Source organism: Loxodonta africana, chromosome 1 (genome assembly GCF_030014295.1).
Source record: "Loxodonta africana isolate mLoxAfr1 chromosome 1, mLoxAfr1.hap2, whole genome shotgun sequence".
NCBI classification, from domain to species: domain Eukaryota; kingdom Metazoa; phylum Chordata; class Mammalia; order Proboscidea; family Elephantidae; genus Loxodonta; species Loxodonta africana.
In genome coordinates, this window is record NC_087342.1 from 5611612 (window position 1) to 5627084 (window position 15473).

Genomic DNA, 15473 nt, shown 5'->3' on the forward strand with positions numbered 1-15473 from the left:
CGTCACATAAGTAAATCATGGGCTAGTCGCTATAATAGAAAACCTCTAATAGCAACCTGGTGTGTAACAGGCCAGATGCTGTACTTTAGAGCTGAAAAACACAAACAGGTCAACATTACAGAAATACTGTTATTACTCCAATACCACCACTACTAGTACCACTAACAATTTAATCATACCCTTCCCCCCAAAACAGAAATCCATTGCTGTTGAGTAGATTTTGACTCATAGCAAACCTACATGGCAGAGTAGAACTGCCTCAGATGGTTTCCGAGGAGCATCTGGTGGATTTGAACTGGCAACCTTTCGGTTAACAGCTGTAGCTCTTAACCACTATGCCACCAGAGTTTCCAACAGTTAAATAATAGCTAACATTAATTATCTCTGGAGCCTTGGTGGCGCAGTGGTTAAGAGCTCAGGCTGCCAACCAAAGGACTGGCAGTTTGAATCCACCAGCCGCTCCTTGTTAACCCTATGGGACAGTTCTCTCCTGTCCTATAGGGTCACTATGAGTTGAAATCGACTCCATGGCAATGGAAACATTAAGCATTTACTATATGCAAGACCCTGTGTAAAGTACTTTGCAAGTATTATCTCAATAAGTCCTCATAAAAAGGAAATAAAATCCTATAATGCAGGTACTATTAATATTTTCTTTTTCTGCTTTCATGGGTGGGAAAATTGGGCTTAGAGGGAGCTAGGTGAGGGATGGAGCACAGGGTTGAATGCAGGCAGTCTCCAGGGCCCACGCTCTTAAGCACTGCTTGAATAAAAATCCATCTTCACAATCCAGGCTACCAGATGGCCAAAACTGATGGAAATTATTTTTTGGTGATGTGAGAAATGAGTCCCCATGGACACACTGTGCTGCCGTCTGACTTCCTTCATTAGTGTTCAGGGTGGCAGCATTAGATCTCATGCTGGCTGGCTTGAGTGGGAAGTGAATTACTCACAAATTTCATCACAGAGGTCATGCACCGGTTACAAATAGCAGAGTTATGGTTTGACTGGGATTTTCCTTTTTTCTTTGTCTTTTTTTAACTCTTAGTTGCTTATGCTGCCTCTGAGAAATATGTGCCTTGGGGAGGAATGAGGACAAAATGGTATGAAGGAGTTCAATAACAAAAAAATCTTATTTTTTTCTCATTTTCCCTGTCCATCAGTGGTCCTGTATGATGACCTTTCATCTAAGCCGAGCACAGAGGCAACTGTCCAGCAATCACAGGATCCCGCACATCCCTGTAGGAGGCAATGACAGCACCCGGGCAACTGATTGGATCAGAGTGTCACAAGGAGCAAGTGTGAAGATGCTCTCGTGACCTGAGCCTCCCTCTCACAATGACATCTTACACGGCCTCTGGGTTGGAGCTGGTGATTCTAAGTCAAACCAAATGACGGAAGTAGAATGTAGTTAATTCTTATTGTTTAGAGATTTCTATTCATAGAGTTTCTATTTTCACTTTTTTTAAATTGGAGTTTAAGGGTCATTTTCTCATAGTCACATATCTACTTGCAATATGTTGTCCCAGTCTTAGACAATGAGGGCTTTAAAAAGTCAAGCCCATCTTATGGAGGAGAACACGAGGCACAGAGAGGACTAATGATTGTCAAGGGTGATCCTGCCAAGAACTATGGCTAGCTTAGAATCCAGATCCTCAGAGCATTTGCTTGTTCTGTTGCTTAAGATTCATAGTTTCTAATTCCCAGCAGACGAAGTCAGTGTTCTGAGTGTCTCCAAAAAACAACAATGAAATAGAAATCAATTACTATGCTCAAGAACAAGATTTAGGTGCCTTCCTCCACAATCTAAAACCTGTAACATAGGGTGTTTACAGTAAGATAACAATATATGTAATATATATTGCATACTATATGTACACTTTATTTTGTAATACTGTGTAATATTTACAAGAGATCCCATTACTCAAGTTGTAGTCGCTTCTGAATTCGAACACGGGACACAGTGTAAAGAGAAGAAATGCAGGTATGTTCTGATTAAAGAGAGAGGAAAACAAAAAACCCTCCATATCCCTAATGCGAAAACATGCGAATTTACAAATTAGAAAATATCACCAATGGTTAAGCTCCAGAGAATTATTAACTATGATTCAATTTACTTGTATAACCTTTCTTGTACGAGAGGGATATATACTGAAGACACTTGTTCAATGTTACATTAGACAGGTACTGATAGAATTGGCTATAAAATCCAGAATAATAGACTCAGGCCTATCCTCTGGCCACCAAGCTACACTGGCTCTCCTAATTACGGACAATATACCAAGGTCATGTATCTCAGAGACTGGAGGCAGAGAAAGTGTTTGGGTCAAACAGTTAGACATGTAACCATGTTGACTTTCTACCCCACCTCTGGGTCACTCCCAGTGGGTCTCATTCCATCTTTTATTCCTCTACTATATCTTGTGCCAACTTTTTCCCACAAGCATGCATATGTGATATAGTGTTTCCACTGTAGAAAGAAATACTTTCCGAACCCCATGTTACCCTCTTATTAACTTTCAAATTCTATCTCTCCAAATTTCTTGAGGAAATTGTTCCATACTATGTCTTAATCTCCAAGTCACCCTTCAGTCTTTATTGAAATCAGCTTCTTCCCTTGACCTCCAAAGAAACTCCTCTCAGGAGTGTCCGATGGACACTTTTTGTTATTGTCTTATCTTTCTCTGAAGTATTTGACTCTGTTCACCACAACCACCTTCATCCAATCCTTTCTTTTCTTGGTTTCTATGACACCAAACTCAACTAACTGCTTTTCCTCTTACCCCTCTGGCCAGCTTTCCCAGTTAAATTTTGGGCTTATCTTACCCTGGTCCTTAAATATCTATATTTTCTAGGGTTCTCTCACTACCCTCTTTCTTCATCTCAATCCATACATTCACTGTAGTGATCCTTTCCACTCTCTAGCTTCAGATGCTGTTACTTTGTTATGGATGACTCCCAAATCAATATCTACAGTCCAGATTTTCCTCATGACCTTCCTACTTACATTTCTAGTTGGCTATTCTACACAGATACCAAAGAAAGATTCAACATTCTCAAAACTGAATTCATCTTCTTCCTTCCCTCAAAACTCTTGTAGTCTTGTGTCTACTATCTTAGTGAATGGTGTCACCATGCCAACAGTTGCACAAGCAAAAACAGAAACAACAAGGCATCTCCCCTGGTTGCTCTCTTCGCTGTCCCCTACATAAAATTGATCGTCAAGTTCTGTAGTTCATGCCTTTGAAATATTTCTCCTATTCAGTCATTATTTTTGATCTCTACTCCTACTAACCTTGTTCTATCCCTCACTACATTTTTTTTGCCTGAATTATGGCAAAATAATTAAACCGGTTTCTTTGCCTCTAGCATTCCTTTCTCCATACTCACTGCATTCATTCACCACTCTGCAATCAGAATTTTTCCCTTACATTGAAAATGTGAGTCTAGTACTCCATGGTTAATCTCACTGCCTTCAAAATAAAGCCCAAACTCCTTAACAGAGCTTAATAGGTCAATCATGATGGAACCCTGCTTATCTCTCTGCCTCATTTCCTACTCCCTTTGCATTGCTTAATCCAGTCACCTCAAACAACTTTTGGTTCCTGGAATGTGCTATCCTCTTTTCTTGCTCCTGGGTATTTAACATTCTATTTTTTCTACATGAAATATTCTTCCTTCAACTATTTGTGAGACTCACCTCTTTCCCCCTCCAGGTTTCAGCTAGTCAGTGGCTCACTTTTTCCAGTAAGACTTTCCTGTCTCTCCCCTCCCCCACCCACCCATGCCTCCTGCTCCATATTGGATAAAATGCTCTTCTTGTGTTCTAATATCGTGCCCTGGATTTCCCCAGTCCAGCATTGAATCATGATTGCTCCATTAGTTGCCTGTGCCTTTCACTGTATTTTAAGAGGCAGAAGTTGGGGTCTTTATTTTCTTGACCACTGAATCCTATAGAACATGGTGCATGGAACATGGTAGATGCTCACGAACACTTGAAAAAAAAAAAAAAGTTAATGACCTCCACCCTCATTTTTTCCTTAGCTCAAGGAAGGCATCTCATCGCGTTTTTATCAGAAAGGATCAAGTTTTCATTTTTAATCAGTATAATATAGCCTTTATATATATATCTTTAGTCAGCCCTCTAGTCATCCGTTTCACTGTCAACTTCGTTATCTCTTTAAAAAAAAAATTGCTGTGGGGCAGGAGGTGCTTGTATATTGGAGAAACATAAGAAGCTAGAGAAACTTGGTGTCTAACTTCCTAAATGATAGGCTTTCTTGAGTTTTAACTTGCTTTGTTTTTTTCCTATGAGGAGTCATTAGTATATATGTACATAAGTGTGTAAGTATCAATTGTACATACATATGTGTGTAATTATATATTGCATATAAAATTGTGTATGTGTTTATATACACACATAAACTTTATATATGTATACATATATGTGGGAGCTCTGGTGGCATAGTGGTTAAGAGCTACAGCTGCTAACCAAAAAGGCCAGCAGTTCAAATCCACCAGCTGCTCCTTGGAAACTCCCTGTGGCAGTTCTACTCTGTCCTACAGGGTTGCTATGAGTCAGAATCGACTCCATGGCAACAGGTTTGGTTTTTTTTTTGGTTATACAAAAAAAAAAAAAAATTTTTTTTTTATACTTATATGTATATACACACACACATTTTATATATATGTATACATATATGTATATACACACTTAAATTTTTTATTAATCTAATGATCAAATAGCTTCTTTCTAGTTTCCTGTAGAAAATTCAGACACTCACTGATAGTATAACATCAAGGTGACAATGTGCATTTTTATTGTATTAACTCTAAAACTTGTGGAAAGATAGATATTATTATTATTACCATTTTCAGGTGTGGTCAGAAGGAACAAAATTGGTAAAAGTCACATAGCTAATGAAAAATTGAGCAAGGACCATAACCAACAATTTATAGTTTTCTCAAATGTCATCCTTTTCCCTAGATCACATTTACTTCTGTAAAAGTGGTGCTAGATGGCATTTTTAATTCTATTTTAATTCTCAGTAAGGATGGCTACCTAAAAATACTGTTTAACATGATAATCTTATTTGCATTAGCAAATACTGTTGTTTATTTTTCAAAATCATTATAATATTGATTTATGCTCAATTCTTGAGTCATTACAGTACTCTCAGTTTTTTTCCTCATTCTGGGCTATTCCCTAGCAATTCTTCATTCATAGGATATTAGTGTGATTTATTATGTTTTCCTAAATGTAATGCCATAAACCATTTATTTGAGGTTATCAACCTATTCAGTTTCAGCAATCTCCCCAATTTGGATTATTTTGTTTTTCTTATCAATTAAGAAGAGCTCCTTATATAGTGAGGAATTAGCCTTTTATTATAATGTTCTTTGTAACATTCCCAATTTATTCCTTGCCTCTTAATTTTGTTTATGATTATTTTTGTCAGGAGAAATTTAAATTTCTTTGTTGTTATATGTATTGATATTTCTTTTGTAATTTCTTCTATTGCTTTATTCATAGAAGGCCCTTTCCCATCATAAAACAAAAAACCCACCACCATCGAGTTGATTCCGACTCATAGTGACCCTGTAAGACTGCCCCCATAGAGTTTCCAAGGACCACCTGGTGGATTTGAACTGCTGACCTTTTGGTTAGCAGCCATATCTCTTAACCACTATGCCACCAGTGTTTCCTTTTCCATCATAAGATCAGTTAAATACTTAACTCTGTTTACTCTTCTTTTAATGGCTTGTTTCATTTTTGAAAATATTGAACTCTTTCAATCATCTAGAATGTATTTATGGTATGAAAGACAACCAGGTATATATATACAAACCAAAACCAAATCCACTGCTATCGAGTTACTTCAGACTCATAGTGACCATATAGGACAGAGTAGAACTGCCCCATAGAGTCTCCAAGGAGTGGCTAGTGGATTCCAAGTGCTGACCTCTTGGTTAGCAGCTAAGCTCTTAACCACTGTGCCACCAGGGCTCCATGTATATATTTAATTACATAAAAGATATCTTTAATTATATATATAATTATATCTATCTTTAATTTTAGATACATCTTTAATCTTATATATATATTAACCCAAAAACCAAACTCACCGCCATCAAGTCAATTCTGACTCATAGCGACCCTATATGACAGAGTAGAACTGCCCCATAGAGTTTCCAAGGAGCACCTGGCAGATTTGAACTGCCGACCTCTTGGTTAGCAGCCATAGCACTTAACCACTATGCCATATACAATTTTTTGCAATGCCATTTGTTAAATAGTATAAAATGTACACATTGTTTTGGTTTTCAGAATCGTCCTATAAAGTGCCACCAACATGTCCAGCCCAATATTCCTGGTAAACATACAAATACAAACCTCACTGACCATGCCAAGTGATTTTATAAAAATATTAAAAAAAAAAATCCATCAATCTTTGGGACACTACATTATTTTTATATGCTGCCAGTTTCTACATTAATTGGTCATGAGATGAGCACCTCCTAAAATGCTGAGTAAAAAAAAAAAACTCTAGCAAAATTCATTATTCAAGGGAATCCTCGGGTTTTCATTGATAAAATGACACCAAATGAATATTTCACAACTAATAGTTCTAATTTTAGAAATGAATTATCAAAAAGGTGATATTCTTTCATTGAAAAAACATAAATTCTATGTTAAAACAATACAAATTGAATGGTAGTTCCTAAAATAATACTAAGATCTAGGTACACTTGGATGCCTGAATTCCTTTAACTTGCAGTGAATCGCCTTAAGTAAAACCATGACACAGTCAGACTGGCTCTATCGCCATGTTTTTATTGCCCCTTCTGACTCTTTTGATAATTTATTTATGCACACCTTCTATCAGATCTCCAGGATCTCCTGGGTTTGTGGATCCAGCCTTACCTGTACATGTCTGTACAGTTCACTAGATTCCAATCCCTTATTTCCTCTTTTTTGTATAAGACCAAGATCCCCCATGCACGACAAAAAGTGGCAACACGGATAATGTCAGGGACATTAGTGGAGTGGACATCTATCATTTTTACCTTCTCAGAATTCATGCCTCCTTCTTTTGGTGAGACACTCTGGTTTTCGTTTTGGGAAACCACTCTTCACCCACTGCCATTAGTTTGTTGGTACCATCAATCAAGTACCCATTCTCCCTTGTCCAAGGGTGGGAGCATGACCTAAACTAGACCAGTCAGACTCTCATTCCCTGGAAGTTAGTTTTTGTAAATAATGACACTCCTGTCATGGACCGTGTTAATGACCCCAATTCTCCACCTCTCCCTGTATCCACATACTTTGCCACACCAATGCCCTTCTGTAGTGGGTGGGGCGCAGTTTTCCATTCCCAGGCCATGTCACTTGCTTTGGCCAGTAAGATGTCCAATGCAAGGTAATGCAAGCTGAGTCATTTGCTTTGGTACCTCTGCCATCATGAGAAGAACGTTCCCAGGTAAGCCTCTTTTTCCCAGAGGAAATATGGGAGCCATGTAGAGCAGAAAGGATTGCCAGATAGAATAAATGTGAATTTCAGAATAAACAATGGATAATTTTTTTTAATTAACTTTTATTAAGCTTCAAGTGAACATTTACTATTCCAATCAGTCTGTCACATGTAAGTTTACATACATCTTACTCCCTTCTCCCACTTGCTCTCCGCCTATTGAGTCAGCCCTTTCAGTCTCTCGTTTCGTGCCAATTTTGCCATCTTCCCTCTCTCTCTATCTTCCCATCCCCCCTCCAGTCAAGAGTTGCCAACACACTCTCCAGTGTCCACCTGATTTAATTAGCTCACTCTTCATCAGCATCTCTCTCCCCCCCGCTGACCAGTCCCTTTCATGTCTGATGAGTTGTCTTCGGGGATGGTTCCTGTCCTGTGCCAACAGAAGGTCTGGGGAGCATTGCCGCCGGGATTCCTCTAGTCGCAGTCAGACCATTAAGTATGGTCTTTTTATGAGAATTTGGGGTCTGTATCCCATTGGTCTCCTGCTCCCTCAGGAGTTCTCTGTTGTGCTCCCTGACAGAGCAGTCATCGATTGTGGCCAGGCACCAACTAGTTCTTCTGGTCTCAGGATGATGTAGGTCTCTGGTTCATGTGGCCCTTTCTGTCTCTTGGGTTCTTAGTTGTTGTGTGACCTTGGTGTTCTTCATTTTCCTTTGCTCCAGGTGGGTTGAGACCAATTGATGTATCTTAGATGGCCGCTTGTTAGCATTTAGGACCCCAGACGCCACATTTCAAAGTGGGATGCAGAATGTTTTCATAATAGAATTATTTTGCCAATTGACTTAGAAGTCCCCTCAAACCATGTTCCCCAGACCCCAGCCCCTGCTCCGCTGACCTTTGAAGCATTCATTTTATCCCGGAAACCTCTTTGCTTTTAGTCCGGTCCAATTGGGCTGACCTTCCTTGTATTGAGTGTTGTCTTTCCCTTCACCCAAAGCAGTTCTTATCTACTGATTGATCAATAAAAAACCCTCTCCCTCCCTCCCTCCCTCCCCTCTTCGTAACCACAAAAGTATGTGTTCTTCTCAGTTTTTTCTATTTCTCAAGATCTTATAATAGTGGTCTTATACAATATTTGTCCTTTTGCCTCTGACTCATTTCGCTCAGCATAATGCCTTCCAGATTCCTTCAAAACAATGGATAATTTTTTAGTATAAGTTGTTCCAGATATTACATGGGACGTAATCTGGCAACGCCAGGAACAGAACCACTCCTGTTGAAGCCCAGCGTAGATCAGCTAACTTACAGGCAAGTGAGAAATAAAGAATAATTATTGTTTTATGCCCCTGCATTTTGCATTTTGCAGTAGTTTGTTCAACAGCAATAGTTATTGATATATATTGTGAAAGGGCAACCACCTAGAAATACTATTACTTCTCATTAATTTCTGTAATCTGGATTCCTAAAGATGCTTGGCTTCTGTCCTTTCCAAGGCAAGGTTATCTTGCTTTTCCTTTGATTCTGTGAGCTCGTCCATATTCTCCCAATGAATTTTCTCGTTTTACATAAAACTAGCATGTCAATTTCTCTTGCTTAGTTAAAGAACCCTAACTGTAAGTTAGAAATCAGTCAAAATACAGGGAAGCTTTGAAGAGAGACCTTTTCATAGAGATAAATGGTGTTCTTTGGGTTTCCACATAACCAGCTTAGTCAGATGTTAGACATTGGTTCTTATCTGTCTGTACACATTGCTTTAAAATTATCCTAGGTCTACCAGACCATCTAACTCTAGCTGTGAATGTCTTAAGGACTTTATCCTTGGTCTCTAACTGACCAACCAACAGAAAGAAATAAATCAGTTCCAGAGCGGGGGAGAAGAGTGGTCAGTTGGCTTATTCCTTAACCTCAAATAATTGGCAGTTATTACTTGCATGCAGATCAAAATGTCATCCTTAGTGGTACAAATTAGCAACAAATTAATCTCATTAGTTATCGTTCATTTGAAGCTGAGGCAAGGTCTATGTGTACGGTGTGTGTGGGGTGCAGTGGGGATAAAACACTCTCAACTCCCTTATTCCCTGACTTTTTTTGGTACAGCTAGAGAATCTTAAGCCCTACCTTTTGCCATATACAATAGGATATGGAAAAGCATGGCATGTCTATACAAGAGTTTTGGGTTTAGAAATCTATACAAAGTTTTTTAAGCTGCACTTGGCTTTTTTTTAATCCAAGGATTCAAAAATAAGAATAAAAATATACAATATAACACATAAACGCCATCTTGTGAAACATCAAACATCCATCCAGCCTAGCATTTTGCTTCTGAAAATGCTACTAAAACATGTTTTGTTGCATGGTGTGGTAATTTCCAGGATGGATGATGAGATTGGAAAATGAAGCCCAGTGCCCTGGATTGAGCACCAGGAAATTTTGATCCTGCCCCGCCACTAACTCATAATGCCGTTCAGTGTTCTCTATTTGCTTTTGAATCCCCATCTTCAAGCACACCGTAGGAGCTTAACAAATTCCAAATGAATCAATAAATGAATTAATGGTACCCACCATACTCAAAATTAATGATAGATCATTTAAATCTCTCTGAGCCTCAATTTCCTCACCTGGCAGTTGGAGGTAATTTCAAGGGTTGATAGTAGATAACATTATAGGATTGATATTAGGGCCAAATAAGATAATGCATGTGAACTCGTTCAGTAAACTGTAGAAGGTTCTACAAGAGTAACTATTAATTATGGCATGCTACAACTAGCTAATAAAGCAGTGTTAGCTTAACCCCTCATGAGATAACATGATATAACAGCTCATGCATTTTTATGCCTAATGGCATTCTAGTTATATCTTTGCAGATGCTATTATTGCCAAAAGGTGTAGGTAATTACTACAATTCCCAACTAATCACTAATGTTGGAATTAACAATAAAACACCCCAAAGATATATATATTGAGTTCTAAACTACAAATGGGACAGTCACATCAACATGTTTAGCCCTTTAGTCAATCAATGTCTAGGCATTTATACCTTACAATAAAGAGTAACAAGGATGCGAGAGTACACAACCACAAGTGAAATAAGTTCCACTAAAATTTCTAGAAGCTTAACTCTTGAACTACCAAGAAAAATCTTTCCAAATAAAATTTTGTCACTTTTAAATAATTTATAAATCCCAATAAAAGAGAGGTCTTCTTTTGTTTTCCCCCACGTGTCTGTCAGTTTGTCATACTGTGGGGCTTGTGTGTTGCTGTGATGCTGGAAGCTATGCAGGATACTAGCAGGGTCACTCATAGAGGACGGGGTTCGTCTGAGCTTCCAGACTAAGGCAGACTAGCAAGAAGGGCCGAGGAGTCTACTTCTGAAAAGTATTAGCCAGTGAAAACCTTATGAAAAGCAGCGGAACACTGTCTGATATAGTGCTGGAAGATGAGCCCCCCAGGTTGGAAGGCGCTCAAAAGACTGCTGAGGAAGAGCTGCCTCCTCAAAGTAGAGTCCACCTTAATGACATGGATGGAGTAAATTTTTGGGGACCTTCATTTGCTGATGTGGCACAATTCAAAAAGAAAAGAAACAGCTGCAAACATCCATTAATAATTGGAACATGGAATGTATGAAGTATGAATCTAGGAAAACTGTAAAGCATCAGAAATGAAATGGAACACATAAACATCGATATCCTAGGGATTAGTGAGCTGAAATGGACTGGTATTGGCTATTTTGAATCAGACAATCATAGAGCCTACTATGCCGAGAGTGACAACTTGAAGAGGAATGGTGTTGCATTCATCGTCAAAAAGAACATTTCAAGATCTATCCTGAAGTACAGTGCTGTCAGTGATAGGATAATATCTATATGCCTACAAGGAAGACCAGCTTCTCGTATTATTTGTTCAGCATACAGATTAAATAGGTATGGTGAAAGAATACAACCCTGACACACACCTTTCCTGACTTTAAACCAATCAGTATCCCCTTGTTCTGTCTGAACAACTGCTTCTTGATCTATGTAAAAGTTCCTCATGAGCACAATCAAGTGTTCTGGAATTCCCATTCTTCACAGTGTCTTTCATAGTCTGTTATGATCCACACAGTCCAATGCCTTTGCATAGTCAATAAAACACAGGTAAACATCCTGCTGGTATTCTCTGTTTTCAGCCAGGATCCATCTGACATCAGCAATGATATCCCTGGTTCCACGTCCTCTTCTGAAACTGGCCTGAATTTCTGGCAGTTCCCTGTCGATATACTGCTGCAGCCGTTTTTGAATGATCTTCAGCAAAGTTTTGCTTGCGTGTGATATTAATGATATTGTTCTATAATTTCCACATTCGGTTGGATCACCTTTCTTGGGAATAGGCATAAATATGGATCTCTTCCAGTCAGTTGGACAGGAAGCTGTCTTCCATATTTCTTGGCATAGACGAGTGAGCACCTCCAGCACTGCATCTGTTTGTTGAAAGATCTCGATTGATACTCCATCAATTCCTGGAGCCTTGTTTTTCACCAATGCTGAACAAATAATACGAGAAGCCGGACTATATGAAGAAGAACGGGGCATCAGGATTGGAGGAAGACTCATTAACAACTTGCATTATGCAGATGACACAACCTTGCTTGCTGAAAGTGAAGAGGACTTGAAGCACTTACTAATGAACATCAAAGACCACAGCCTTCAGTATGGATTATACCTCAACATAAAGAAAACAAAAATCCTCACAACTGGACCAATGAGCAACATCATGATAAACGGAGAAACGATTGAAGTTGTCAAGGATTTCATTTTACTTGGATCCACGATCAACACCCATGGAAGCAGCTGTCAAGAAATCAAAAGACTCATCGCATTGGGCAAACCTGCTGCAAAGGACCTCTTCAAAGTGTTGAAGAGCAGAGGTGTCACCCTGAAGACTAAGGTACGCCTGACCCAAGCCATGGTATTTTCAATCACATCATATGCATGTGAAAGCTGGACAATGAATAAGGAAGACTGAAGAAGAGTTGACTCCTTTGAATTGTGGTGTTGGCGAAGAATATTGAATATACCAGTGACTGCCAAAAGAACAAACAAATCTGTCTTGAAAGAAACGCGGCCAGAATGCTCCTTAGGGGCAAAGATGGTGAGACCGCGTCTTACATACTTTGGACATGTTGTCAGGAGGGATCAGTCCCTGGAGAAGGACATCATGCTTGGCAGAGTGCAGGGTCAGTGGAAAAGAGGAAGGCCCTCAAGGAGGTGGATTGACACAGTGGCTGCAACAATGAGCTCAAGCATAACAACGATTGTAAGGATGGCACAGGACTAGGCAGTTTCGTCCTGTTGTGCATAGGGTTGCTATGAGTCGGAACCAACTAGACGGCACCTAACAACAACAACAAGGAAGACCAGTTAATATGACTATTATTTAAATTTATGCATTAACTACTAAGGCCAAAGATGAAGAAATAGATTTTTATCAGCTGCTGCAGCCTGAAATTAATCGAACATACAATCAGGATGCATTGATAATTACTGGTGATTGGAATGCGACAGTTGGAAACAAAGAAGAAGGACCAGTAGTTGGAAGATATTGCCCTGGTGATAGAAACAATGCCAGAGATCAAATGATAGAATTTTGCAAGACCAATGACTTCTTCATTGCAAATACCTTCTTTCACCAACATAAATGGTGACTATACACATGGACCTCGCCAGATGGAACACACAGGAATCAGATTGACTACATCTATGGAAAGAGACGATGGAAAAGTTCGATATCATCAGTCAGAACAAGGCCAGAGGCTGACTGTGGAACAGATCATCAATTGTTCCTATGCAAGTTCAAGTTGAAACTGAAGAAAATCAGAGCAAGTCCACGAGAGCCAAAATATGACCTTGAGTATATCCCACCTGAATTTAGAGACCATCTCAAGAATAGATTTGACGCATTGAACACTAGTGACCGAAGACCAAACAAGCTGCGGAATGACATCAAGGACATCATACATGAAGAAAGCAAGAGGTCACTGAAAAGACAGGAAAGAAAGAAAAGACCAGGATGGATGTCAGAGGAGACTCTGAAACTTGCTCTTGAGTATCGAGCAGCTAAAGCAAAAGGAAGAATTGACGAAGTAGAAGAACTGAACAGAAGATTTCAAAAGGCCTCTAGAGAAGAGAGAGTAAAGTATTATAATGACACGTGCAAAGAGCTGGAGATAGAAAGCCAAAAAGGAAGAACACCCTCAGCGTTTGTCGAGCCGAAAGAACTAAGAAAAAATTCAAGCCTCGATTGCAATAGCCTCACTCACCATAGTGCTCTAAGATGCAGCGGCATTTTACTGCATGGGCCAAAGGTAGAAGCTGAGTAAGACATACTCTTTTGGGCCTTTGTGATTTACTTGCTGACATTCTCAAGCGGCCCTGTGAGTCCCTGTCAGTGGTCCAGGAGTCAGATTTACACCAAAACAGTCCCTACCGACCCGCCCAGACAGAGGCTACCACCAAAAGGGATGTTGGGTCAGAAGCTCTAAGAAACTCAAAACACAGTGTCCATGGGACAATGAAGTATTATGCAGCTCACTTATATACCATCCATGGGTGTATGTGTTCTTACTGTGATACATGTGTGCCATGAATATCTGCATCTACCTAAGATTTCCTGAAAACCAAACCCACTTCCATCAAGTCGATTCTGACTCATAGTGACTCTATTGGACAGAGTAGAATTGCCCATAGGGCTTCCAAGGCTGTGATCTTTACAGAAGCAGACAGCTACATCTTTCTTCTACAGAGGGGCTGGTGGGTTCAAACTGCCAACCTTTTGGTTAGCAACTGAGTGCTTAACTACGGAGCAACCAGGGATTCTTAAGATTCTCTTAGTCTATCTAAAAAGAAGGTATATTATATTGGGATTTTTCTATATTGATTAAATGTGTAGAACCATCCCAGAACCTAAGTGTGTGGGTTGTCTTAGAAAGAGGACAAATTATCTAAGTGCCAATATGTCCATTCCTGGCCAGCTAAGGTTGTCCATTATTGCCAGTTTTTATTTCTTTAACAGAAGTACCAGTAGGAAGTTATCATGAAAATAGTAAGAATAGTTACTATACCATTTTCAAAATGGCTTACTGTTCATCTCATTTCTTTGTTTCATCTTTGGAATCAGAACTATGTACAGATAACTATGGAATTTGTATGAAACCCTTAAACTTAATGATTTCATGCCCATATTATTAGCCTAAATTCTATTGTTTTAGTTGCTTAAGGCGTATAGTGTTCTTTGTGTGTACGGAAGGAGGTAGATTCTAATAGAAACCAACTAGGGTGAACTCAAGCATACCTAGAACACATGGAAATAATAAAAGTCCTTTTCTGCCATTGATCAAGGGCCCAGAAGACCGAATACTTAGACCAAGAATAGGATTCACAGAAGGATTTAGAATTTTTTTTTCCCCTTGCATTACCCCTATTCAAGGCTTACCATGAACTATTACAAAGAGAATGTGCAGCGTTCATATTATTTCCTTCTAAACAAAAAGTTATGAGGTTACCATTGTGAATTGATTCATACATTCATGTAAATTACAATGTTTTCAAAAATCATATATGACAGTGGAGAGAGTAGTAATTGCTGCAAGTGTTAAACCTAGCTACAAGAGATAGAATGCTTTCAGCAATTCCAAGAAGGTTTAAAAAATCCAGAGACATAAATAAAATTGTGCAGGGTCTGTGGGGGAAAAGTGTCAAAACCAAAAACCTCTAATTAATGAATTTGAGTTGGATTCCTCTTTCTTAACGTTGCTTGCCCTCTGTTGGAGGTGGCAAGTGAACAATTAAATAATGCAGGAAGACACAAATGAGTAGAACAGTGAGAAGAAATAAAAAAGATAATGATGATGATAGTAACATCTGTGATAGCATGACACGATACTGTTAAAACAGTGGAATGTGCCTTGTCGTTCTGTCTCGGAAGAAGTACAGCCAGAATGCTCCTTGGCAGCAAGGATGGTGAGAC

The 15473-nt window shown here is 39.1% G+C and overlaps 1 protein-coding gene across 2 annotated transcripts in view; it reads right to left on the reverse strand.

Annotated features, from left to right (window-relative positions):
* The window catches only part of LSAMP (limbic system associated membrane protein), an 867785-nt gene that overhangs the window by 266537 nt on the left and 585775 nt on the right, over positions 1-15473 (reverse strand). The window lies entirely within an intron of this gene.